Source organism: Halichoerus grypus, chromosome X (genome assembly GCF_964656455.1).
Source record: "Halichoerus grypus chromosome X, mHalGry1.hap1.1, whole genome shotgun sequence".
NCBI lineage: Eukaryota > Metazoa > Chordata > Mammalia > Carnivora > Phocidae > Halichoerus > Halichoerus grypus.
Window position 1 is genome coordinate 20,481,066 of NC_135727.1, and position 27,734 is coordinate 20,508,799.

At 39.9% G+C, this 27,734-nt stretch overlaps 1 protein-coding gene across 9 annotated transcripts in view; it reads left to right on the forward strand.

Moving 5' to 3' along the window:
* The window catches only part of ENOX2 (ecto-NOX disulfide-thiol exchanger 2), a 286,156-nt gene that overhangs the window by 115,275 nt on the left and 143,147 nt on the right, over nt 1-27,734 (forward strand). For 8 of the 9 annotated variants that reach the window (XM_078065152.1, XM_078065146.1, XM_078065148.1 and 5 more), the window contains one exon: nt 1,298-1,441. The exons of the other annotated variant lie outside the window; for it this stretch is intronic. The gene's annotated coding sequence lies outside the window, so the exon portion shown is untranslated. The remainder of the gene's footprint in view (nt 1-1,297; nt 1,442-27,734) is intronic. 9 annotated transcript variants of the gene reach the window in all.

Consider the following 27,734-nt stretch of genomic DNA (forward strand, 5'->3'; position numbering starts at 1 on the left):
ATCTTTCCAACAACCCGGTACAAATGTTATCAGTCCCCTTTTACACATTATGAAACTAAGACTAAAGGAGATTACACAAATTGCCAGCTAGTAAAAGACACAGCCAGGATTTTAACCCTAATCTGTCAGGTCTAAAATACATACTGTTTCCATGATACCACTCCATCTTCCATGGAACTTGTTTTGTTCAGTATAATACTGCAGAAAGAAATACCAAGAAAAGTTTTGCAATAGTACACTACTCACATTTGACTCTGGGACCACTCAGGTGCAAGAAACATCTTCATTTGTAAATTGTATTAAAATCTCGTCCTTGTAAATCGTCCTGGTCATTATTGGAATGTTTTTTAATACATAGCAATTGATGTTTGTTTCTTTAGTTCTAAACATAGTAGGGATTTAATAGAACATAGATATGATGCAGTGAACAGTTGACTTAAGATACAGGAGTTTTCATTCTTTCACTTACTCAGATGATGTAAGGAAGAATGTTTGACAAGTCCCAGAAGAAATTTAATGGAGGTGTTCTGAGTGAAGTCTGATTGCTGAAGAAATGGTATTTGTTATGTGGGCTGAAAACATTAGCATAGGGGTACTTTTAACTAAAAACAATAATGTAAAGACATTTTGTTAGAACCTTAGCATTCATTTTACTGAAACTTGATTGACTTTTAGCTGACTGGACTCCAAGCTTTTGTTGACCTTTACAACACTGTCTCAAGAATTAGGAGCACCTGGGTGGCTCAGTTAGTTAAGAGACTGCCTTCGGCTCGGGTCATGATCTCAGGGTCCTGGGATCGAGCCCCACATCTCTACATCGGGCTCTCTGCTCAGTGGGGAGTCTGCTTCTCCCTCTCACTCTCCCTCTGTGCTCTTGCTTTCTCTCTCTCTCAAATAAATAAATAAAATCTTTAAAAAAAGAGAGATAACCTGAGGAATACATGACCAAGCTTTTTCAAAGGAAGAGTGGGTTCAACCATAGCCACACCTAATGAGGGTCCTATCTCTTTAAGGAAGGAGGTAGAAGATCATTGATAGCTTGTGGCCAAAAATGTTGGTTTCCCAGAAATGTCAGGGATCTTCTCAAAGATGAGCCACAGTCTTACAAGGCCCTACATTTTAATTCTGTACTCTTCAACAAAATCTGGAAAAATTACACAGGGCAACTGGCTTTAAGGAACTCACCTGTTATTCCTAGGTTCTTAAAGATTTAGAGAGTTTTCCTCTAGTGGCTCCTATCTAGAGACATCCCAGTCCTTAATGGAGTCTGGATTTTGGCTTTCTTTTTCTTCTTTAGGATTGAACCAGCTGCCCTTTGACCCTGCCAACAACAACGAACCCCTGCAGTTTGGTAGTGCCAGTGGCCCTCTGGTCACAGAAGGCCTCATTGAGAATGGAGGGGAGTCAAGCAAGAAAAGAAAGAGAACAAATGCTCCTTCAGGTAAGCTAGGCAATAATGCACCGTCTTGAGCCAGTGCTGTTGAGTCACCATTTTCCCAGAGCCTAGTATGTGACTGGCACTGTGCGGGCATTTGTAGGAACTACGGAAATGAGAGAGTTCCCTGCCCTCAAGGAACTCATGGTGGGATAGAGGGGGGAGAGGGAAAACACAGACGTGAATAACTCTAATAATGAGACAGAGTATCACTGGTACTGTGGTAAGTGTGGAAAAGGGGGAAAAAAACCAACGGGAGCACAAACGGGGAAGAGTGTAATTCAGCCTTGGGCATCGTGGAACACTTCACAGCAGAAGTGACATTTGTAGAGGCCCCCGGGTGGCTCAGGCCGTTAAGTGTCCAACTCTTGATTTCAGCTCAGGTCATGATCTCGGGGTCATGAGATTGAGCCTTAAGTCGAGCTTTGAGATCAAGTCCGGCATCAGGCTCTGTGCTGGGTGTGGAGCCTGCTTGAGATTCTCTCTCTCCCTCTCTCCTTCCCCCGACCTCTCTAAAAAAAAAAAAAAAAAAAAAAGTGACATTTGTAGCTGAGCCTTGAATGAGTAGGCTTGAGACAAAAAAAAGATGAATAAAGAGCACTGATTTAAGTTAGAAGCACTGCATGAATGAATGGTTTCACTGTATGTTTTTCTTTGTACATGTGGTGTGCTACCCTTACTTTTACTTGTAATGCAGATAACCACATATATCTGTAGCCCGCAACCCCACCTTGTTTCCCGCAGTATGCACTCTGCCACATGCATTTTATGCCCTCATAGCTCTCTTTGAACAGGTGATGAGCAGATTTTCCTAAATCGTTTATAACAGCCAACTGAGTTTTTATCCTCCCCTGCAATCCCCCTTTATCTTCATGTTCCATTAGCCTATTCTCAGGTTAAATTTCTCCAAAACAAGTGGGGAAGCATTAGGAGAACCAAATCTTAACTGATCATTTGGCATTTTAAAATATATCTCTTTGTTGCTTGGCTATTCATTTGAAAACAGTATCCGTAGTATGTAGAGACTGACCTGAGATTTGGGGATGGACCTAATAGACACGTTCATGATGTTTTTGTTTTGTTCTGGTTTTTTTTTTTTACTATTACTTTTATATTCACCTTATAACATGGAGCATGTTTATAAACATATAACATCATATCTGATTCTTAGATTATAGGTCTTTCTGCTTCTAAATCAAGGTATTTGTCAAATACAGGTTCGGAAAACAAAAACACAGTAAGACACAGCTATCTGGAGCCCTTAAGAAAAGAGTGATTTTTAGAGAGCTATGTTTTCTGGAACACTGGAAAGGCATAGTTTATAGCTAAGGAACTGGTGTGAGTTCTAATCCCAGCTCTATTTCTGTCTGTGGCCTGGGGGTGGTTCCTTAACCTCTCTGAGTTTCACTTTCTTCAGCTGTAAAGTAAAAATGATACTAAAACCCACTTCTTAGGATTTAAATGCGATTATATAGGTAAAGTGCTTAGCATGATATCTGCACACAGTAGTTATTTAATAAATGTTGCTATTGTTTTGTTATAATTATATAATATTATGAACTTTATCTTTTTTTTTAAGATTTTATTTATTTATCTGAGAGAGAGAATGGGAGACAGAGAGCATGAGAGGGGAAGGATCAGAGGGAGAAGCAGACCCCCCGTTGAGCAGGGAGCCCGATGTGGGACTCGATCCCGGGACTCCAGAATCATGACCTGAGCCGAAGGCAGTTGCTTAACCAACTGAGCCACCCAGGCGCCCATGAACTTTATCTTTTTAAGCATCAACACATTTCACATTTTTAGGTTAACTATTATGAATACAAATTGTGTGTGTGTTTGAACGTATCTGCCTTTTTAAGGCATGTATTCAACTCTGCTTGATCATTTAGAGGCAGAATTCCAGATATTAGTTATTGTACTGCACCATAATACTGTATTATAGTTTTCAGGGTTTGCTAAGGAATATAGGCCTTTTATCTCTACTCTACAATGTCCTAGACTCTGGTAGCTTTTAAGTTATTACAGCCATATTTTATATATATCCTGTCTCCTTTCTACAGTCTGCAGTCAGTTCTGGTTTCTCAGTGTCCCTTCATGCAGCAGCCCTTTTTCTCCTTCTAATCAGTTACAAACTTTAAAAAAAAAACGAAAAAACCCAGCCAGCTCCAAGTTGGTATGTCAGATTAGTACATTAAGTAAGAGTTAGATCAGCTGTAAGAGAACCTGCTATGGAGAGAGTTTTAGGATTTAGGGCATCAACTTTTTTTTTTTTTTTTTTTAAAGATTTTATTTATTTATCTGAGAGAGAGAGAATGAGAGAGAGAACACGAGAGGAGAGAGGTTCAGAGGCAGAAGCAGACTCCCCGCTGAGCGGGGAGCCTGATGCGGGACTCGATCCTGGGACTCCAGGATCATGACCTGAGCCGAAGGCAGTCGCTTAACCAACTGAGCCACCCAGGTGCCCCAGGGCATCAACTTTAAGACATCTATTTTGGCTGCTCTGAGGCCTTTTTTGATCACTTACTAGTTTTTCCACTGTGTTCATGATAAGTGATGTGCTAGTTTAGAGTAATACCTCCTGAACTGTAGTTAACTCATGATGGTGGAGAAAGGGGGTATGGATTCATCTGAATTGTGAACTAACTTTAAAGAATTGCAGTTTTATTTCTAATGAGCATATTCAGTGAGAGCAAAGTAACTGTTGCAGATATAGGATTTTAGCAGCAGATTATGCTAATCTATAATTAGCAGAATCAGTTTGCATTCAAATAATGAATATGCTGAAGTTCTTAAAAAAGACTGTTTTCTTTAAATAGGTGAAATAGGCCCTGGCAGGCTAAATTAGCTCCCTTGCAATCTTTTTTTACACTATTTGCCTAGTGAACCCTTTCTTTGTAAGTAGTACCCTTTCTTTGTAACTCCAGCCGAGGTGAAATTACCACAAATTCCAAAAAAGTGAAGTCCAAATTAATGAGGTTTTACTACATAGGGAGTCTCTTATAATTGTTCAGCTGGCAATCTTATGGTATTATAAATGGGCAGATTGCTTTATAATCATTTTTCTTTCTATGCAGTGCTAGACAAAAGGAAGAGAGAAGATATTTTGTGAGTAGGAACTTCCTTCTTCCTTTGTCACCATCCCCTGCATCTTGGCAAGTAGAAAGGCTAGGGTTGGAAGTCCTTAACAGAGTTACCGGCCATTTCAGTTCTAAGCTGAACTACACATCCAGCCATTATATCACTGAACCCTGTGACCCCTTTGAATCAAAGCCATCTTTCTCCCTCTCTTGTTACTGCAAATGAGGAGGGGTCTTTGTAGTTCTGGTTCCTCACCACACCTTCTGTTTTTCTTCCTTTCCCATCCATCCCTCTTAGCTCATCTTTATCTACAATCTGCCTCTCTCCTTTTATACTAAAATTGATTTCTTAAAGGTCACCAGTGACCTCCAAATTGTCAAAGTTGGTGGTCTTTTGGCTGCTCTCAACCACCTTGACCTGTTTGGTTCATTTGATGCTGTAAACAACCTCCCCTCCCTTGAATTCTCTCTATTTCAGCTTTCCTTGGCAATACACTTTATTGTGAGATTCCTCTTCCTTTGCTGTCTCCTTCAAGGACTCTTTCTCCTTTTTCTCCCTACCTCCATTTTCAGTGAGTATACTATTATCCACATTTGTAGGTGAAGAAATAAAGGTTTGATAAACTAACCTAAGGGTGAACATCTAGCAAGTGGTTTAGCCAGGCCTGCAACTCCACAGCTTATCTCTAACTACTATGCCACATTTACAATGCCTGTAGATATTAGGAATCTAGACCCGTTACTAAAATGTATGTTAAACATTGGTCGCACACTAGGGAAATCTGTATTTGTGTGAGGATAAGGTGAGCAAAGCTTGGATTTGATCATTTCTAGGATCCCTTCAAACTCTGAGATCCCATGGTCCCTTCTTTTCAGCTTTTTGTTTCCCCGGCTACTGCTCAAAACAAGTCTTCTAGTTCAGGCAAGGTGATCTGCTACCAAACAAGCATTGTGCCTTAGTACCCTGCTCATGCCATTTTTTTTTTTTTTTTTTTTGTCTAGCATGATCTTTGTTTTCTTTAACCTGTCAAAGTCTGTCCAACTGAAAGCACCTAGTACAAGTCCAGCCTTCTCCAGGAAGCCTTCCAGATCATCCATTAGAATTGTTCATTTGTACCTCTGAAACCCCTTGGTCATTATGTTCATATGACTCATTTGACACTGATTGTAGATTACCTTGCAGTTATCTTCTCATAGGAATATGTCTTAGCCTTTTAACTCAGTCATTAGCCCCTTATTGGAAGGGCCCCTGACTCATATGACTTTTAGCAGAGATACAGTGTCTTGCACAGAATAGATGCTCAAGAAATATTTGTTAAGGGGTGCCTGGGTGGCTCAGTCAGTTGGGCGTCTGCCTTTGGCTTAGGTCACGATCCCAGGGTCCTAGGATCAAGCCCTGCATCGGGCTCCCTGATCAGCATGGAGTCTACTTCTCCCTCCCCCGACTTGTGTGTGTGCTCGCTCGCTCGCTCTCTTGCTCACTCTCTTAAATAAATAAAATCTTAAAAAAAGAAATATTTGTTGATTGATCATGTACCTCGTTGAATAATTGCTTTCAGTTGGCCTTAATAGTCACTATTATTCTCTTGTCATTGCCAGAGTGGAGCTGTGTATAAAACTGGGCATGGGGCACCTGGGTGGCTCAGTCGTTAAGCGTCTGCCTTCGGCTCAGGTCATGATCCCAGAGTCCTGGGATCGAGCCCCACATCGGGCTCCCTGCTCCGCGGGAGGCCTGCTTCTCTCCCTCTCCCACTCACCCTGCTTGTGTTCCCTCTCTCGCTGTGTCTCTCTCTCTCAAATAAATAAAATCTTTAAAAAAAAAAATAAAAAAAATAAAAAAATAAAACTGGGCACTTCGTATCTAATGTTGATTAGTTGATTTCCTCACTTGACCCTAAAGGTCAAACTCCAGACATTTGTAAGATTATATCCTTAGATAAGCCACACATCAAATCTGGGTGCTTGTGAAAAGAATACTTTCCCCTAATGGAATCTTTGCCTTTTTACTAGGTGAAATTTCGAGTGCCCAAGGGAAACTCATAGGTGGAGTTTGGGTGTCATGTCCCAACTCCTCTGTGAAGTAGATCAGTAATCTGGATTAGATAATACTGCAGTATTTGACCACAAACTCCTCCTTTATAGATCTGGCTGCTTTACATCCTTTATCTTTTTTATCAATTTTTTTTGAGAGGGTAGGGGGCAGAGGAGAGGGAAAGAGAGAATCTTAAGCAGGCTCTGCACCCAGTACAGAGCAGGACGTGGGGCTCGATCTCAAGTCAAGAGACAGATGCTTAACCAACTGAGCCACCCAGGCACCCCTGCAGCTTTTATCTTAAGGTGAGCTCAGCATTCTTTAGTGTGTTTGCTCTCAAATTTCACCTTTTCCCTATAGAACTGTTTCCTCGGTGATGATACAATAGCACAAATGGTCTAAGATTGCAGTGAGTCCACTTATTCAGATGATACTCTATGGCTAAAGAGTAGACCACTATTAAACCCTCATCAAATCATAATGCCAAGTTCCTGTCCAGAAGATGCCAGCTGCTTCTGGTTTGAGATCTACCTGAACTTGTAGAAGCAGAGATACCAGTCTTCTTCCCAAATACTTCCACTAAAGTGAAGAATTCATGAGTCAATATGGCCATCGGGATGATGACTAAAATCGAATGCATTGTTTTAAGCAACATCATGACACATTAGTATTCAAAGGAAGTGTCAGGTCTCTGGAAGAGTGGGCAACTAACCTGGGGATAATTATGATACCAGAGTGATGATCCAGATGTGGACATTGTCGTGTTTCCATGGTCTTCTCTCATAGGCCTGTTTTGAAAGATAGGTTTGCACTTAAATACATGATGCCCAGTACTGAGCAGTATTCCTGAAGTTCATGTGAATAATGAATAGCTCAGTATAAAAAGAGAGATCTTCAGCCATTTTCCATTTGTAATAATGACTGAATCCCAAGAGTTCAGGATCTCCAGGAAGACTCTTCTATTCAATAATAATTTACATTGCTATGGTGATTCTTTCTTTCCTTAATATATTTTTTAAGTTTTATTTATTATTTTTTTTAGAAAGGGGGATGGGGAGAGAGAGAGAGAAAGTGAGAGGCAGAGGGAGAATCCCAAGCAGGCTCCATGCCCTAGCACGGAGCCCGACTTGGGGCTCAATCTGACGATCCAGAGATCATGACCTAAGCTGAAATCAAGTTGGATGCTTAACCGACTGAGCCACCCAGGTGCCCCCCCTTAATATATTTTCATATTTGTTTCATTTTAGAGATGAAGTGCTAATAACCAGAGAGGAGAAATGACTTTGACTAAGGTGGACTAGCATCTTCAGGAACGTTATGATACAATAGGGACCTCCAGATAATATCTAAACTCAATCAAGGAGCTCCAGATAGTATCTAAACTTGATCAGAGACCCCTAACTCAGTTTGCAAGGTTTCCTTTAGAATTTCTGGAAGTCAAGATGAGACTTGACAATATGAAAGACAGTGAAGAGTTCTAGCTCTGCCAAGGCAAGATTAATGAGAGGAAGTGGGCCTGCGTAGCAACAAGGAGAGGTTGGTCAGACATAAGGAAGAACTATATTGGAATGAATTATTAGGGGAAGTTGCTTAAGCCCATTTGAAAGAGAAATATAAAATGAGATGAGCACTCATCTCTTTGGGAGTACTTTTGTTTCTTTTCTTACCTAGAAGAGGGGCAATGAACCAGGAAACTTTTCTATGACACTTACAGCCTTTTGATTTACCTCGGACTCACACGGCGGAGACTTTTATTTCACATGTACTTTGAAGTCCATAAATGAAAGCATTGATTGTTTTTAAAGAGAGAAAATGCCATTGTTTTATATCTTGGTGTTTGGTATTTCTAGCATGTCAGCTGAATTATTATATTGCCAAAGGCAAGAAGAGCCTATTGTTCCTTCAAATGGAATTAAAATAAGAAAAAGACTAGACTAATAGCCCTACTCAGTTTCTTTAGTCCTTTGGACATTTTTATCTGATTACAGATTCAAGAAATAAAGCCATATCTTGGTAACTAGAGGATCAAAAAAGTATGCTTTTGTCTTTCTCAGGTTGATAGAAACTCAGTGTGAAATTTTTATCTTCAAGGACTGTCAGGGGAAGGGGAGATTGAAGGTGGCACAAAAGAGGCAGGATAGGGACACCTGGGTGGCTCAGTTGGTTAAGCGTCTGCCTTCGGCTCAGGCCATGGTCCCAGGGTCCTGGGATCAAGTTCCGCATCAGGGTCCTTGCTCGGCAGGGAGCCTGCTTCTCCCTCTACCCCTCCCCCTGCTTTTACACTCTCTCTCTCATACACACATACAAATAAATAAAACCTTTTAAAAAAGAGGATAGAAAAATGCAAATGTATCTCTCTTAAGTTGACCCAACCATGGGAATAGCTTTGGAACGATTTTGTGACTTTATTGTATCTAAGCTTTTAGTACTTCTCTCAGCAGACATGAAGTGTGAGTCAACCTCGTGTTTTGGTAATATAAAGGCTAGTGGTAGATGTTGAATCATAGTATTTTAGAGTTGGAGGCAACCTTGTCTAACTCCATCATTTTTAGAAATGAAGAAACTGAGACCCAGAGAAGGGGCTTTTCGAAAGTCACATGGTTAATTAGTGGCAGAACCAGAACCAATTACTACCAGACCCATATAATCATTTCAAGTTGGTTAGGACTGTGGCATGCAGTTGATTAATTTGTACTGCAGAAAGTATGTCTATAACCTAGAGGAGCTGGCTTCCCCCATGCTAATAGTATTACATGATTTGTAGCAAGCTAACCCAATGGTATATGACATCCCATATCTATTCTGCCTACTACACAGGGGAGGGCCCTTTGATCTCAAGCTACAAAAAGGAGTTTGAGAATGGAAAACACCTATGAGGAAATTGCTTCTGTAGAGCTGAACTTCAGCAGCTCAGAAAATCATAGAATAAACTCTTTGCAACTCCTGCTTACTTGGCAGGGGACGGTTTGTGTCCCCTCTCCCAGCCCACCCTTATGGCCACTCCATCCAAATGGGAAAAAAATATATAATGTTTATCTATGATATTATTATTATTATTATGTTCAGTTAGCCAACATATAGTACATCATTAGTTTCTGATGTAGTGTTCAACGATTCATTATTTGCATATAACACCCAGTGCTCATCACAATACCTGTTACAGAAGGGAGGGGGGTGGGGAGTGGGGTCACTGGGTGATGGGTGTTTTTCTATGATTTATACATTGTTGCGTAACTTTGTCTGGAGGATCTCTTTCAATTTCTTGATTTCTAGGTAAAGACTTGTCTGGAAAAAATCAGTTTTAGAGTTCAGAGTAAGAGGATTCTTAGATTTGAGGAGGTTGTTTTCCTCTCCTGTTAGCTTAGTAACATTATCAAAGCTACTATCCTTCTTGACCTTGGGGTCTGTATGGGCCTCCTTGGCTTTAATAGGAGAAAAGAGCATACTCCAACATGTACTGAAAAGAATACTGAAGATTGTGATTTGAATACTGGACATGCCACTTAGTAGTAATATTTTGACCCTGGGTAAATCACAGAAGCCTTTTTGTAAGCCTCACTTTCCACATCTGTTAAATAAGGAAAGCATTTTGAAAATGGTCAGATTTTTACTTCTTTTACTTTTATAGTTACTGCTTCTGCTCGTTAGGGTGAGAGGGTGAGTGCTTTTCTCCTTCCAGTTACAAATCAAACAAAACAAACACAAAAAGCCACGTGAGGAACAAAATGTGGTATCACCTTTATTATAAGCAAAACTGGATGGAAGAACATGGCTTAAGCCTAAGGTCTAATGAGGCTGCCTACCATCTCCAGCTCCAAATCTATAGTTTAATATCCACCTATGGGGAAGATTGAATCAGCAAAGCAGACTACTTACCCAGCCACTGTCATTGAGAGTGATGGCCTGTGTCACAATTCAGTGGAAGCTACAAATTAAGAGCAAGGTGGGCCTGTGGGCATGCCACTAGAAAACAGTGCCTGCACCCTAACTAAGCTCTGCTCACTTTGTAAGAGACAAAAGGTCGTCTTAACTTGAGGCATTTTGTCCTGAGAGCCAGACTGCAGAAGTTAAGCACTGAATGAGCGCTTATTTTTATTCTAATCTTAGTAATCAAGTAAATCAATTCTCCTGTGCCCAGGAGCCAGTAGGCATGGGCTGAAAGCCCAGGGAGGTTTCTATAGCACTACTGTCTGTCCTCTCTCACAAATAGAATGGTTGTTACCTCCTCCCCAGGGAATGATGGCAAGTATGACAAGAACCCTCACAATCCCAACTTTGCTGTTCATTTGAAGATTAACATAAGTTTTGATTTTTCTAAGTCCTATACTTAGTTGTTTGTTTGTTTGTTTGTTTTTTTAAAGACGGGGAAACCAACAATGAGAGTCCACTGTGTGGTACAAAGAAATAGGGTTGTTTTCCTACATGTGTTAAGTATTCTCCCTGTATAAAATCAAGACATTCCAGATGGAACTCAACCTCCTATCATTTGATTTAACCTCAAAGTAGTACCTCACAGTGAAAGGATTTCATTTTCACAAATTTCAAACACAGAATATCTCTCAAACCATTTTAGCATGGTATTCACATGAGGTTGCAAACTCTACAAATCTTCCTTTCTCTTAAATGACCCCAAGGTATAATAATTAAAATACTTTATTACTACTACTAGCTAATACTATAGAACACTTACTTTGTGCCAGACACTGTTCTAAGTATTTAAAATGTGTCAGCTTATTTAATTTTTCACAGCAACTCTGTGATTATCCTTGTTTTACTGATAGGGAAACTTAAATACAGAGAAGTTAAACAATTTGTCCAAATAGTAAATGGAGGAGATGAGATCTAAACCCAGGCAGAGTAGCTCCAAAATCAGTGTCCAGAATCAACTGAATCAGAATAGAAATTGAGGGAGGGGGTGGGCATCAGTGTTATTCATTTAAATCAGAATCAATTTATCTGATGACTGGGGTGCCTGGGTAGCTCAGTCAGTTAAGCCTCTGACTCTTGATTTCAGCTCAGGTCATGATCTCAGGGTTGTGAGATCCAGCCCTGCTGGAGAGATTCTCTCCCTCTCCCTCTCCCTCTCCCTCTGCCCCCACCCCTCCCGCACTTGCACACTCTCTTTCTCTCAAAAAGGAAAAAGAAAAAAGAATTGATTTATCTGATGATCAAGAATAAAAATAAGTGCTCATTCAGGGCTTCGCTTCTGCAGTCTGGCTTTCAGGTCAAAATGCCCTCGAGTTAAAATGACTTTCTGTCTCTTATAAAGTAAGCAGAGCTTTGTCAGGACGCAGAGCACACCCCAAATGATCCCACTTATGCAGACAGGCTTAAGAACCAGTGTAGCTACCTATACTGCATCAGAGTAACTAGGTATTCCTGGACCACCATGGTTCAGAATGTTGGACGTTTGTAGTATTCCATGACAGAGTATGTCTAGAGTCTTCTGCCAAGAACTGAAGTGACAGTAAAGCAGTAGACCAAAAGGTGGCAAATAAAGTGGTTGTGTAAATGTTGGCTAGGTTTTGTGACACAGAAAGAAGAGACCGCCTAATTTGCAATTTTCTCTTTTTCTGCTCTATTTCCTGATATGCATTTATTATCTATTGAAATAAAAATCCATGAAATTATCTCTTGTAATGGGGTAGGAGACAGTCTTGATTTTTTCCAATCTTCAATTTCCTTGATAATGTGAGCTATTCAATTTAAGCCATGTAGGTTGTAGCATTTCACATTGAGCAATTGCTTGTGTTATAGAATGAATTTTAAAATATTTTGCTTATTCTACATTTGAGCTTTAAGCAAAAGCAACTTTCATATGCAAGCTGTTTTATGGAATGTGGTGAGTAAGGGTTGATGAGAGTGGCACAGAAAGCCGGTAGAGATATGTCCGACTGTTGAGATGGAGTGCACTATTCTGGGAGGGGGAAATGTTTCTGCAGGTGGCATTCCCTAGCTCCAATCACTTCCTTCTGCATATTGGATTCAATGGCAACAGTACAGGAGTAGCAACTCTTACTAAACATCGATTATATGCTAACGACTATAACCAAGTACTTTACATATACAACCTCAAGAAAACTTCACAACAAATCTATAAAATAAATACCACTTTCTCCTTTGTTTATCAATAAGAAAACTGAGGCTTGGAAGAGTAAGAAAAGCTTCCCAGGCTGCATCTAGTCAGTGGTAGAACAGGACTTAAACAGAAGGGAATAGGATAGCATAGTTGTTAATAGCATGTGCTCAGAGTCCTGGCTTTGACCTTAGGCAAATTATTGTGGCTCTTTGAGCCTAAGTTTCTTCATCTATGAAATAGGAAGAATAATACCAAGTACACAGGTTGGTTAGGGATTAAGTGAGACATTGAATAAATAGTGCTTAGTACACGGTGTTCGTTTGTTCAGTGAATATTTATTTGGTCTTAATGAGTGTGAGGCATTATGGTAGGCATTAAGAGTACAACTGGAAATAACACAAACTGACCCTGGCCTTGTGATGCTCACAGTCTAGTGAGGAAGACAGTCATTAAGCAAATAACTATACAAATAATTATTTGCAATTATGCTCAGTGCTGTCAAAGAGCGACTGCTTGCAGTGAATACTCAGTAAATAAGAGCAAATATTTACTGAGTGGCTATTATGTGCTGGGCGCTATTCCAGGTAGAGAACTGAGTGCAAGTGCACCATTGGATGAGGAGTGGAGGCATTTTCATGGAATTTTATTTCAGATCAGGGTTGAGGTTAACAAAGACATCTTTGTTCCTTTAGTCCAGTCAGGGAAGTAGGAGAAAGGAGATAGAATTTCAGAAGATGCTTGGTTGAGTTCACTGAGAAGAGAAGATACCAAGTTGAGAATGTATCTTCTTTCCCAAAAATTAGTTCCTGGGGATCATGCAACTTGTTTAATGTGAGAGGCATCCCCAGTACGAGTGGACTTTGTATATGGCAAGATAGAACTTTTAAGAGGCTTGTGTGACAAGCCACAGGGACCAGGCTTGCCGTCTAAGATGAATGCTAAATGCTGAATTTGCCTTAGAACTTGGCATAAAGTCTGAGCAGGAAATAAGTCATAACTACATACTGTTTTCAAATGCTGATTTAAATATCATCCCATATGAATATAGTGGTTCTACTGGCAAGCTATTTTCTAATCTGTTCTTTTTTATTCCTCTCCATAATTACCCTGATCTAGGATGAACAGCCTGAGAAACATTGACTAATGCATCCTAAATTATCTCAGCAGGGTAACCGCAAAGATTTCAGCTTCTCTTGATTTGGTGCCAGGTCTCTGTTAAGCAGTTATTACCAACATTAAGTGTGTGCAGAGGGAACTACAGATCTTCCAGACTGGAGATTGCCATCAGTGAAGACCATTGTCCTTTGCCATGAGGTGTCACTCTTTCTGGGGCATAACCTGCCAAGAGGGTGATGCCTTTTCCTTTTTGTCCTCCTGTCAAACAGATGGAGAGCTTTGTGTTGAAGCTAAGACTGCCCAGAAGTGTTCTCTGTCTTGATCAGAGTGAGTCAGATAAAAGTAGCTAAGGAACTTGATTCTCTGCCTTTACTCTGGAACCCTAGCTAATGAAGTTAAGTTTGACTTGGAGCTTGATGCATCATCAGTAGCTGAAAGTCTGTTCTACATGACTCTGTGAAGGAGGTCCCATTATTACTCTCATTTTACAGATGAGATAGTGGAGAATCAGAGGCTCAATGGCTTGCCCAGGATTAGACAGCCAGTAAACTATTCAGACCCAGGTTTTTACTTTTATTTTTTATTTTTTTAAAGGTTTATTTATTTGAGAGAGTGAGCACGTGTGCATCTGAGCAGGGGGAGGGGCAGAGGGAGAGAGAGAGAATCTCAACCTGGATGCAGGGCTCAATCCCAGGACCCTGAGATCATGACCTGAGCTGAAACCAAGAGTCGGATGCTTAACCAACCGAGAGACCCAGGCACCCCTGACCCAGGTTTTTAGATGATGGGTCCTGTGTACTTTGTACCATATCCCACTACTTTCTAAGATTTCTGAAGAAGGCAGTGACATGATCTGAGCTGTACTTTCAAAGGATACTCCAACCAAAGTGTTTTTATTGTGGATTATAAAGGGGCAGAACTAGAGCTGGAGAGAAAAGTTTGAAGACTTTTGAAATAGCCCAGAAAAGTGAAGTATGGGCCTGAATCAGTGTTATGGGAGTAGGGGTGGGGAAGAAGAGATAGATAAAAGAAACTTGATGAAGGTAAATCATCCTGAACTGCTATGGTTTAGAGTCATAAAGCCTAGAAATGAAAAAGATATGAAAGTCAGTGAGCCCAGTTCTCGATCTTTTAGCCAAATATAATTACCTCACTTTTACAAGTGAGTCAACTTTGATTCAGCCCAAGTGACTTGCACAGGGTCTCAAACTAGTTTGGGCAGAAAGGAGCTGAAACTAAGAACTCCTTTTTCCTAGTACAGTCCTTTCTCCACTAAAGTTATGGGGTCTCCCAAATCTTTTTTGTTTGTTTTTTAAAAATATTGAAGTGCATAAAAATGCAAAATTATACATATCAACCAGTGAACTTTCACAAGCAGCACACTTGTGTAACCAGCACCTAAAACAAGGCACTGACCATTTCTGCAGGCACCCCAAAGATTCTGGTCCCCCTTTTCCAGTCATTTACTTCCCCACCAAGGATAACTTCTGCCCTGATTTTCTCTCTTTTTAATAACTGCTTGGTGGGCCATGTCAGAGATTAGAAATTTTACTATTGGGATCTTCCTGTTTATGGGTATTTAAATTATTCCTCTCTTTTGGCTGCCATAAACAGTGCTATAAAGAACATCCATAAACGTGTTTCTTTGTACATATGAGCAGGTATTACTCTAGAATAAACTTCAAAAAGTAGGATTGCAGAGTTGAAGTGTTAAGGGCTTTGTACATTTTTTTAGCTCTTTTTTTATTTAAATTCAATTTTAATTTATTTTTTTATTGAAGTAAAGTTGACATGCAATGTTACGTTACTTTCAGGTGTACGATATAGTGAATCAACAACTCTATACATTATTCTATGCTCACCACAAGTGTAGCTACCATCTGTCACCATACAATGCTATTACAGTATCATTGACTATATTTCCCATGTTGTACCTTCCATCCCTGTGACTTATTCTATAACTGGAAGCCTTGTACCTCCCACTCCCCTTCACCCATGTTGCCCATTCCCCCCACCTCCCCTCTTGCCCAAACCACCAATTTGTTCTCTGTATTTATGGGTCTGTTTCTGCTTTTTTGTCTGTTAATTTGTTTTGTTTTTTAGATTCCACATGAAATCATATTGCATTTGTCTTTCTCTGTCTGACTTATTTCATTTAGCATTATACCCTCTAGGTCCATCCATGTTATTGCAAATGGCAAGATCTCATTCTTTTTTATGACTGAGTCAATATTCCATTGTGTGTGTGTGTGTGTGTGTGTGTGTGTATGTGTGTAATCACCTCTTCTTTATCCATTCATGTATCAGTGGACAGTTAGGTTGCTTCCATATCTTGGCTATTGTAAATAATGTTGCAATAAATGGTGGTGCATGTATCTTTTCAAATTAGTGTTTTTATTCTTTTTGGGTAAATACCCGACAGTGGAATTACTGGACCATATGATATTTCTATTTTTATTTTTCTGAGGAACCTCCATATTGTTTTCCATAGTGGTTGCACCAATTTACATTCCCACCAGCAGTGCAGGAGGGGTCCCTTTTCTCTGCATCCTTACCAACACTTGTTATTTCTTGTCTTTTGATACTAGCCATTCTGACTAGTATGAAGTGATATCTCATTGAGCTTTTGATTTGCATTTCCCTGATGACTAGTTTTGTTGAGCCTCTTTTCATGTGTCTGTTGGCCATCTGTATGTCTTCTTTGGAAAAATGTCTCTTCAAGGGGCACCTGGGTGGCTCAGTCATTAAGTGTCTGCCTTCAGCTCAGGTCATGATCCCAGGGTCCTAGGATCAAGCCCCACATCGGGCTCCCTGCTTGTCGGGAAGCCTGCTTCTCCCTCTCTCACTCCCCCTTCTTGTGTTCCTGCTCTCACTCTCTCTCTCTCTGTCAAATAAATAAATAAAATCTTGGGAAAAAAAAGTCTCTTCAAGTCCTCTGCCCATTTTGTAATCCTATTGTTTGTTTGTTTTTTTTGGTGTTGAGTTGTGTAAATTCTTTATATATTTTGGGTTTTATACATTTTGATGGCTAATACCATCATAACATCTACAAAGGTTTCACCAAGTCATCATCCCAACCCCGATGTTGAAAGAGCCATTTCCTCTCTTCTTGCCAGTCCTATGATTTTTGCCCCATTAGGTGAGTGAGAAATTGTTAACTCCTATTGCTTTAATTTCCATTTCTCTAATGAGTACTGAGTTTGAGCATTGTTTTCAAATTTACTGATCCTTTGTGTTTCTTTCATAAGTCATTTCTGATATCCTTTGCTCATTTTTCTATTGTTATTTGCATTTTAATTTTGGACTTATAAGTGTTCTTTTATGTCATGGAAATTAATCTTTTCTTCTGTTAAGTGTGTTGCAAATGTTTTCCCATGTATTTTAACATTGTTTATTTTGTGTTCCTTCAAATCAAACCTATTTTATAAAGTTATTTCCTTTTTGTAGATTCTGTTGTCATTCCTGTAAATATGGAAAACCACATATTCTGGATTTTTCAGAGCAGACTTAGTGTAACATGTTGCAGCCTGTTGTCCCCAAAAGTACAAGTACATATGTCAAATCATGCTTTCCCAATTGTAGTCAGAGAATTTAATCATCCCACCTATGGTGGTTGAAAGTGCAGTTCTTGATCTGTATTCCAGACAGGGTCCAGGTGCTCTTTGAGGGAAAAAATAGGGTAGCAGGACACACCTGTCTCATAGCTGTGGAATTTGGTATGTGCTAAAGGGAATGTGAATACAGTGTAAACACTGATCATTCTCAACACCGTGTCCCCAGCTGTCTTCTAGTGTGACACTCAGACAGCTTGTGTACTTTGGAATGTTTGGTTGCCACTTGAAAGTATTTGGTTACACAGAAGGAGGTCTGGAAAAGTTCTGCCTGGTGTCTATAAGGGGAAATGGAGCTGCTTCTTTTGGGACACAGAAAAATCTCTTAAATTCCCACCTATATTCTTTGAATCTAAGAAATAAAAAGTTTGCTAATCAAATTCTAAAGATTGTCAGGTTGTATTTAGCCTATTTATGCAATTAGTTTAAAAGCATTCTCAGCAGTAGACAATTGCAAACAAATAATATGCTAATATGTTTATTCAGCAAACATTTTTTGGATGCCTACTGTGTGTCAGGTGATATTGGATGGAAGGGTAAATGATATGCTAATTTCTAGCAGAAACTGAAATGAATAAAACCTGGCTGTCATCGACAAGATGCCTACATCTGGTAAATAGAAATTACTCCCTTCCACTGATTATTCGTAGTCATCCCTATGAATCCTAAAGGGACCATATTGGTTAGTTTTTAGTTAGAATTACTGAGTTTTCTTTTTCTTTTTCCTTTTTTTCCTTTTTTTTTAAATTTTATTATGTTATGTTAGTCACCATACAATACATCATTGGTTTTTGATGTGGTGATCCACGATCCATTGTTTTCGTATAACACCCAGTGCTCCATGCAGAACATGCCCTCCTTAATACCCGTCACCGGGCTAACGAGTCCCCCCTCCCCCCTCCCCTCTAAAACCCTGTTTCTTTCTCAGAGTCCATAGTCTCTCATGGTTCATCTTTCCCTCCAATTCCGCCCCCCATTTTTCCCTTCCTTCTCCTAATGTCCTCCATGCTATTCCTTATGTTCCACAAATAAGTGAAACCATATGATAATTGACTTTCTCTGCTTGACTTATTTCACTTAGCATAATCTCCTCCAGTCCCATCCACATTGATGTAAAAGTTGGGTATTCATCCTTTCTGATGGCTGAGTAATATTCCATTGTATATATGGACCACATCTTCTTTATCCATTCATCTGTTGAAGGGCATCTCAGCTCTTTCCACAGTTTGGCTATTGTGGACATTGCTGCTATGAACATTGGGGTGCATATGGCCCTTCTTTTCACTACATCTGTGTCTTTGGGGTAAATACCCAGTAGTGCAATTGCTGGGTCATAGGGTAGCTCTATTTTTAAATTTTTGAGGCACCTCCACACTGTTTTCCAAAGTGGCTGTACCAACTTGCATTCCCACCAACAGTGTAAGAGGGTTCCCCTTTCTCCACAACCTCTCCAACATTTGTTGTTTCTTTCCCTGTCCATTTTTGCCGTTCTAACTGGTGTAAGGTGGTATCTCAGTGTGGTTTTGATTTGGATTTCCCTGATGGCTAATGATGATGAACATTTTTTCATGTGTCTTTTAGCCATTTGTATGTCTTCTTCAGAGAAGTGTCTTTTCATATCTTCTGCCCACTTTTTGACGTGATTATTTGTTTTTTGGGTGTTGAGTTTGAGAAGTTCTTTATAGATCTTAGATACCAGCCCTTTATCTGTAGTGTCATTTGCAAATATCTTCTCCCATTCTGTGGGTTGCCTCTTTGTTTTGTTGACTGTTTCCTTTCTGTGCAGAAGCTTTTTATCTTGATGAAGTCCCAAAAGTTCATTTTTGCTTTTGTTTCACTAGCTTTTGGAGATGTATCTTGAAAGAAGTTGCTGTGGCCAATGTCAAAGAGGTTACTGCCTATGTTCTCCTCTACGATTTTGATGGATTCCTGTCTCACATGGAGGTCTTTCATCCACTTTGAGTTTATCTTTGTGAATGGTGTCAGAGAATGGTCGAGTTTCATTCTTCTGCATGTGGCTGTCCAATTTTCCCAGCACCATTTATTGAAGAGACTGTCTTTTTTCCATTGCATGTTTTTTCCTGCTTTGTCAAAGATTATTTGACCATAGAGTTGAGGGTCCATATCTGGGTTCTCTATTCTGTTCCGTTGGTCTATATGTCTGTTTTTGTGCCAGTACCATGCTGTCTTGGTGATCACTGCTTTGTAATAGAGTTTGAAATTGGGCAACGTGATGCCCCAGCTTTGTTTTTCTTTTTCAACATTTCCTTGGCGATTCGGGGTCTTTTCTGATTCCATACAAATTTTAGGATTGTTTGTTCCAGCACTTTGAAAAATGTCATTGGAATTTTGATCGGGATGGCATTGAAGGTATAGATTGCTCTGGGTAGCATAGACATTTTAACAATGTTTATTCTTCCGATCCATGAGCATGGCATATTTTTCCATCTTTTTGTGTCTTCTTCAATTTCTTTCATGAGTGTTTTGTAGTTCCTAGAGTATAGATCCTTTACCTCTTTGGTTAGGTTTATTCCGAGGTATCTTATGGTTTTTGGTGCTATTATAAATGGAATCGTTTCTCTAATTTTTCTTTCTGCAGTTGCGTTGTTAGTGTATAAGGAAGCAACTGATTTCTGTGCATTGATTTTATATCCTGCCACATTATGAATTGCTGTATGAGTTCTAGTAATTTGGGGGTGGAGTCTTTGGGGTTTTCCACATAAAGTATCATGTCGTCTGCGAAAAGAGAGAGTTTGACTTCTTCTTTGCCAATTTGAATACCTTTTATTTCTTTTTGTTGTCTGATTGCTGTTGCTAGGACTTCTAGTACTATGTTGAACAACAGTGGTGAGAGTGGGCACCCTTGATGTGTTCCTGATCTTAAGGGAAAGGCTCTCAGCTTTTCCCCATTGAGGATGATATTCGCTGTGGGTTTTTCAGAGATGGATTTTATGAACTTGAGGAATGTTCCCTCTATCCCTATACTCTGGAGAGTTTTAATCAGGAAAGGATGTTGTATTTTGTCAAATGCTTTTTCTGCATCAATTGAGAGGACCATATGGTTCTTCTCCCTCCTCTTATTAATGTGTTCTATCACATTGATTTGCGAATGTTGAACCACCCTTGCATCCCGGGGATAAATCCCACTTGGTCGTGGTGGATGATCCTTTTAATGTATTGTTGGATCCTATTAGCTAGGATTTTGTTGAGGATTTTGGAATCCATATTCATCAGGGATATCGGTCTGAAATTCTCCTTTTTGATGGGGTCTTTGCCTGGTTTGGGGATTAAGGTAATGCTGGCCTCATAGAATGAGTTTGGAAGTTTTCCTTCTGTTTCTATTTTTTGAACCAGCTTCAGGAGAATAGGTATTATTTCTTCTTTGAATGTTTGGTAGAATTCCCCAGGGAATCCATCAGGCCCTGGACTCTTGTTTTTTGGGAGGTTTTTGATCACTGCTTCAATCTTGTTACTGGTTCTTGGCCTATTCAGGTTGTCAATTTCTTCCTGTTTCAGTCTTGGCAGCTTATAGGTTTCCAGGAAGGCCTCCATTTCATCCAGATTGCTCAGTTTATTGGCATATAGTTGTTGATAATAATTTCTAATAAGTGTTTCTATTTCCTTGGTGTTAGTCGTGAGCTCTCCCCTTTCATTCATAATTTTATTAATTTGGGTCCTTTCTCTTTTCTTTTGGATAAGTCTGGCCAGTGGTTTATCGATCTTATTAATTCTTTCAAAGAACCAGTTTCTAGTTTCGTTGATCTGATCTACTGTGTTTCTGGTTTCTAATTCATTGATCTCTGCTCTAATCTTAATTGTTTCTCTTCTAATGCATGGCTTAGGTGTCGTTTGTTGCTTTTTCTCTAGTTCTTTAAGGTGTAGAGTTAGTTGGTGAATTCGGGATTTTTCTATTTTTTTGAGTGAGGCTTGGATGGCTATGTATTTCCCCCTTAGGACTGCCTTTGCAGTATCCCATAGGTTTTGGAATGATGTGTTTTCGTTCTCATTGATTTCCATGAATTGTTTAAGTTCTTCTTTGATTTCCTGGTTGACCCAAACATCCTTAAGCAGAGTGGTCTTCAGCTTCCAAGTGTTTGAATTCCTGCCAAATTTTTTCTTGTGATTGAGTTCCAGTTTTAAAGCATTGTGGCTTGAGAATATGCAGGGAATAAGCTCAGTCTTTTGGTATAGGTTGAGACCTGATTTGTGACCCAGTATGTGGTCTATTCTGGAGAAAGTTCCATGTGCGCTCAAGAAGAATGAGTATTCTGTTGTTTTAGGGTGGAATGTTCTGTAAATATCTATGAGGTACATCTGGTCCAATGTATCATTCAAAGCTCTTGTTTCCTTGTTGATTTCCTGCTTAGATGATCTGTCCATTGCTGAGAGTGGAGTATTGAGGTCTCCTACAATTAACGTATTGTTATCAATATGACTCTTTATTTTGGTTAACAGTTGGCTTATGTATATGGCTGCTCCCATGTTGGGGGCATAGATATTTACAATTGTTAGTTCTTCTTGTTGGATAGACCCTTTAAGAATGATATAGTGTCCTTCTGTGTCTCTAATTACAGACTTTAGTTTAAAATCTAATTTGTCTGATATAAGAATTGCTACCCCAGCTTTCTTTTGAGGTCCGCTGGCATGGAAGATGGATCTCCATCCCTTCACTTTCAGTCTGGATGTATCTTTAGGTTCCAAATGAGTCTCTTGTAGGCAGCATATGGATGGGTCCTGTCTTTTTATCCAATCTGCAACCCTGTGCCGTTTTATGGGAGCGTTTAGGCCATTCACGTTGAGAGTGATTATTGAAAGATATGAATTAATTGTCATCATGTTGTCTGTGAAGACGTTGTTTTTATAGATTGTCCCTGTAAATTTCTGTTGTATATCACTCTTGGGGTCTTTCTCCTTTTATAGAACCCCCCTTAATATTTCTTGCAGGGCTGGCTTAGTGGTCACATATTCTTTCAGTTTCTGCCGGTCGTGGAAGCTCTGCATCTCTCCATCCATCCTAAATGAAAGCATTGCCGGATAAAGTATTCTTGGCTGCATGTTCTTCTCATTTAGTACCCTGAATATGTCTTGCCAGGCCTTTCTGGCTTGCCAGGTCTCTGTGGATAGGTCTGACGTTATTCTGATGTTCCTCCCTCTGTACGTAAGGAATCTCTTCCCCCTAACTGCCCTTAAGATGGTTTCCTTGGTTCTAAGATTTGTGAGTTTTACTATTACATGCCGGGGTGTTGGCTTGTTTTCCTTGATCTTGAGAGGGGTCCTCTCTGCCTCTAGGACTCAAATGTTTGTTTCATTCCCTGGATTAGGGAAGTTCTCAGCTACGATTTGCTCAAATACATCTTCTAGTCCTCTCTCTCTCTCCACTCCCTCCGGCATTCCAATTATTCTGACATTGGAACGCTTCATGGTGTCACTTATTTCTCTGATTCTATTTTCATGGATTCTGAGTTGTTTTTCCCTGGCCTCCTCTTTTCCCTTTTTATCTATTATATTGTCTTCCAGGTCGCTTATTTACTCTTCTGCCTCAGTTACCCTAGCTGTTAGATTATCTAGATTGGATTGGATCTCATTGATAGCATTTTTAAGTCTTGCCAATTCACCTTTCATTTCTGCCCTTAGAGACTCTATGTTGCCATTAATTGATTTCTCCATTCTAACCATTGTCTTCACAATTGCTAGCCTGAATTCCATCTCCGACATCTTGGTTATATCTGCATCCATTTGTAAATCTGCAGCATAAGTCATAATCTCTGAGTCTTTTCTGTTTTGGGGGCTCCTCCTCCTAGTCATTCTGTTGATGGGTGTTTGAGGGAATGTATAGAGTCCAAATTATTGACCAGAACCCAAGCAAGATGCACCTGTTTTCTTGGGACCTTAGGGTTGCTGGCCTCTTGTTTTCCCAGCCTGTCTTCTGGGGGAGGGGCCTGCCACGCTGTTACTCAGGCAACCCTGTTTGGGCGGAGTTGCCCTGCGCCCCTGTGGCGGGGGATGGGCTCAGTGGGAATCAGTCTTTGGGGCTTTTGTTCTCTGGCGGCTTTCCCTGGCGGCTTTCTGTGTCTCTTCCGCGAGTCAGAGCAGAAGAGACCGTTTCCAACCCTCTGCCTCAGAGCAGAGAGATCGCAGTCTGTTCTTCAGTGAGCTCTCCAGGCCACACCGTCTCTGTTTCTGTCCATGCTGCTATAAACTGCAGCGGCCTGGGTTGTGCGCCCCTCCGCAGTGCCCCCAGTCCTGCCTCCAGGTCGGGGCACGTCTCTGCCCTTTGTGCTTCTAAAACCGCCAGCCGCTCCCAGTTCGCCCGACCCCGCTGCTCCGGGTTTCCGCCCCGGGGGCTGCCCTAAAGTCCTTTCCCCGCTGCTACCGGTCTGCGAGTCTGTGGCCCGTCCCCAGCGCAGGAGGCTGTCGCTCACCGGTGGTGTGGGATCCCCACAGCCAGGCAGCCTCCCGCTACCGTTTATCCTCTGATATCTGCCCGCGGAATCATGGCTCCCCAATTCGTACCTCAAAACCAGCCGCCTGCGATATTCTGTTTGTAGAGATCCAGATCTTCTTACATCCCAGGCTGGTTTCGTGGGTGCTCAGAGTGGTCTGGTAGATATCCAGCTCAATTCTGGGGACCAGTTGAAATAGGGTCCCCTACTCCTCCGCCATCTTTCCCCCCTCAGAATTACTGAGTTTTCTTGAAAGCAATAAAACTACATTCACCTTCATTTAATCAGTACCAGCACCTGTTTCCTGTATTTTTCTCTTAGGAACCCTGTTATCATACACTGTTTTCAGGAAAAGCTTGTATGAGCATTCAAGTAAGCAACACAAGATGCCTTGTCTTTTTCCAAAATTTCCTCTGTCCAAGTGTCAGTGACACCTTTAGGATAGATATGAAATGGTGAAAATAATTTTGGTTTGAACTGATGGGTATTTAGATAGTAGAAATAAGAGACAATGGTGAGTTCAGGGCTTTAAGCCTGTTTAAGCCTTAAGTGTCATAAGGAATAATACATTTTTCACTGAGAAATGTTCTGGGGTGATAATTGGCTTCCTGTTGCATACTGAACATGGCTTGAGAAGAAAATGCTTCCCCTCAATTATGAAATAGGCAGTGTTGGCATTGTATTTTTAAAATTAACTCAGTAAACATTTGTTCTGATAATTAGACCACATAGAGCTTCATGCTGAGGGTACATTTTCATTTGTGTATGCAATTTAAAAGTTTCTTAAGAGTAGGTCAGCTTTAAAAAATGATCATGAATATTGGACTGATCATCTTTTTCCCCCTTCTACCCTACCCTCTTATCTCCATCAAAGCTTTATTTGAGATTTAGACCCCATAGGGAAGTTCTAAAGCATCAGAATTTCAAGGATAGCTCTGCAATTTGGGATGCCATCTCTCTGTACGCTGCCCTCCTCACAACATACATACTCACATCATTTCTCACAATTGTTATTTAAACGGATCAGGGTGACTTTGCTTCCAGGGGAGCTCCTGAGTTATTTTTACAAGTTAGCAGCAGCCCAGTAATTCTATCCCCTTCCTTGTAGAACAGGTGTTCAAGTCTTTCAGATTTCTTTGACCATTCTTGGCTAGTTTTCTTCCAAGACAAGAATTTGCAGCCCTGAGCATCTCCAGAAGGGCCAAACAACTCCCGTGGAGGGTTGGAGGTGGTCCACTGTTACACTGAAAGCTTAGTTGGGAATAAGAAGAGAATCAGAGCATGCAGTGGGGTATTGGGAAGAAGAGGTGGGGCTGTGTGGAAGAAGGGACACTTAGAGATCATCTAATCCAGTGATTCTCAACCAATACGCCTACGGGATGCATTCACATCTGTATCTGTTTTTCTTTGGCACTACAGCAGTAATCCTTGTGACAGGGTGGTGCTGGCTAAAAGCAGGTATTCCAATTGGAGTGGCTTCTAAGAAATATTTCCAGGGGAAAGAGCATATGTGTAGTTTTTAAAAAAGTGTCCTCTCCTCCCATTTTAATTGAATTAAGTTTCCAAACATCATGCAACAGTTCAGTGTCAGAACTGTGACTTAATCCCAGATCTCTGGACTCCCTATTCCCTTTTCTTTTTCACTGTGCTCTGCTATGAAAAGAAAAGAAAAGAAAAGAAGAAAGGCAGCAGGTGAGCAAGGAAGGAAAGGAAAATAACAGTCTGTGATGGCCTATCTGCCTCCACTATCACTTAGTCCCTAAAAAGTTTCAAATGGCCTGAGCTCTTAATTTCAAATCCCAGCCACACTGTCTTTCCAGCCTCATCTCCTACCAGTCACCCTTCCTAGAGCCTTGTTACAGCAACTCTGGACTTCTTGACAGAACATGCCCTGTGCTTTCAATCCATTCTCCCTGCCCAGAATATCCTTTCTCTTAGCCAGGCAAAGTCCAATTTGCTCCCCACAGTGAAAATTATTTATCATGGTGCTGGGTACTTTATGCCAAGATATCTGCAAGTAGTGGCTTTGGCTGAATAAATATGTACTAAACTTCCACAATTTTCACCTTCTTTGAAGGAAAACATTGTCAAGCCCAGCTCCACCATGGCCACGTGTAGCATTAAGCTTACCTTGATCTCCCAGTCTGAATTAAATTCTTTCTCCTGTGTTCAAATTAGCATTTTGTTCCTCTTGTAGCTACTTATAATTTCTTGTATTGTAGAAATTTATATACACACGTAGATTCTACTAGCTTGTAAGTTCATGAAGGCAAGGATTGTGTCTTACTCATCTTTATACTCTTCCCTTTATACAGTACACATCACAGTGCTACACACAAAGTAGGTACCCAGTAAATGTACTAAATGAATGAGTAAATTTTTCTTATTTTCATATTTTCATTGAACTAACATATTCCCTGCTAGATTGTCAACTCTTCAAAGACAGAAGCCTTTCTTATTCATTCATTCATTCATTCGTACATACATACATACATTCATTCCTTCCCTAAATATTTGTCTGTCACGTGCCTGCTATGTGCCAGGCATGTTTTAGGTGATAGACATATTGCAGTTAACAAAACAATGTTGGTTCCTGCCCTCATGGAGCAACATTCTTTTTTTTATTATGTTATGTTAGTCACCATACAGTACATCATTAGTTTTTTATATAGTGTTCCATGACTCATTTGTGGAGCATACATTCTAATGACTGAGTCAGATAATAAACAAATAAATAGATATATAAGTTCGGGTACTTAGTTACCTAAAACAATAATAATAAAGCAGTTTAATGGTTCAGAATGGACAAGGACTACAATTTGGATAGGGTGGTTAGGGAGAGACTCAGTAAGTGACATTTGAGCAGAGACTTTGTCTTTCCTTTATAACCTACTCCCAACCCTACCTCAAACCACTTTATAGCTACTATAGAGCTAACTATAGAGTTTACTGCCTGTGATATTTACTGATTTTCACTATATCCTTATGAGGTAGTAGGGTAAGAACCAGTATTAATTACTGCTTAAACCCATGGGCTCTGGAGTATTGGTGTTGGAGCTGCCACTAGTCTGTGATCTTGAATAAGTCACTAACATCTCTAAGCCATAGTTTCCTAAATCTGTAAAATAGAGAAAATAGCATCTACCTCCTGGGGTAATTTTATGGATTACATGAAGTAATTGATGTTAGATTGCTTCTTATGAAGACTGCATGAAATAAGGGGAATTTAAAATTTTTACAAATGTAATAGAAAACCCAGAAATAGACCTCTCCATATATGGAGCTCTGATATATAACAGAGGTAGCATGTCAGATCAGTAGGAAATATAGAGGTTATTTAATAAATGAAGCTGGAATAATGGTTATCCATATGGAAAAAGATAAAAATAAATCCTATCTCATGGCATACATAGGATCAATTAAGAGTATAAATTTCAAAAACAAAATTTTAAAAACTCTTAGCAGAAATTGTCAGTGAATATCTTCCTAACTTTGAAATAAAAAAGATACCTTAAAGCACAAGAAGAATTGACTATAAAATAAAATATTGATAGATTTAACTATTTAAAATTTAAAATGTTCATCAAAATACACCTTAAAGAACGAGAAAATATAAGTTACAAACTGGGAGAAAATATTCGCAAAATATTCTGACAAATGATATCAAGAATGGATGAGGAAGTTTTAAAGAGTATTTTAAAAGCACAAGCAATCCCGTAGAAAAATGGACAAAAGACATGAACAGACATTTCACAGAATTGTAAACACTTATGGCCAATTAACTTATGAAAAGATTCAACGCCATTATTAACCAGGAAAATGCACATCAAATCATAATATGACACCATTTTATATCCAATTGGTTGGCAAAAAAGTATAAGATGACAATACCAAGCAGCCTTTCTCAACTGAGGGTACTGGAGAGAACAAAGTGCTAATGC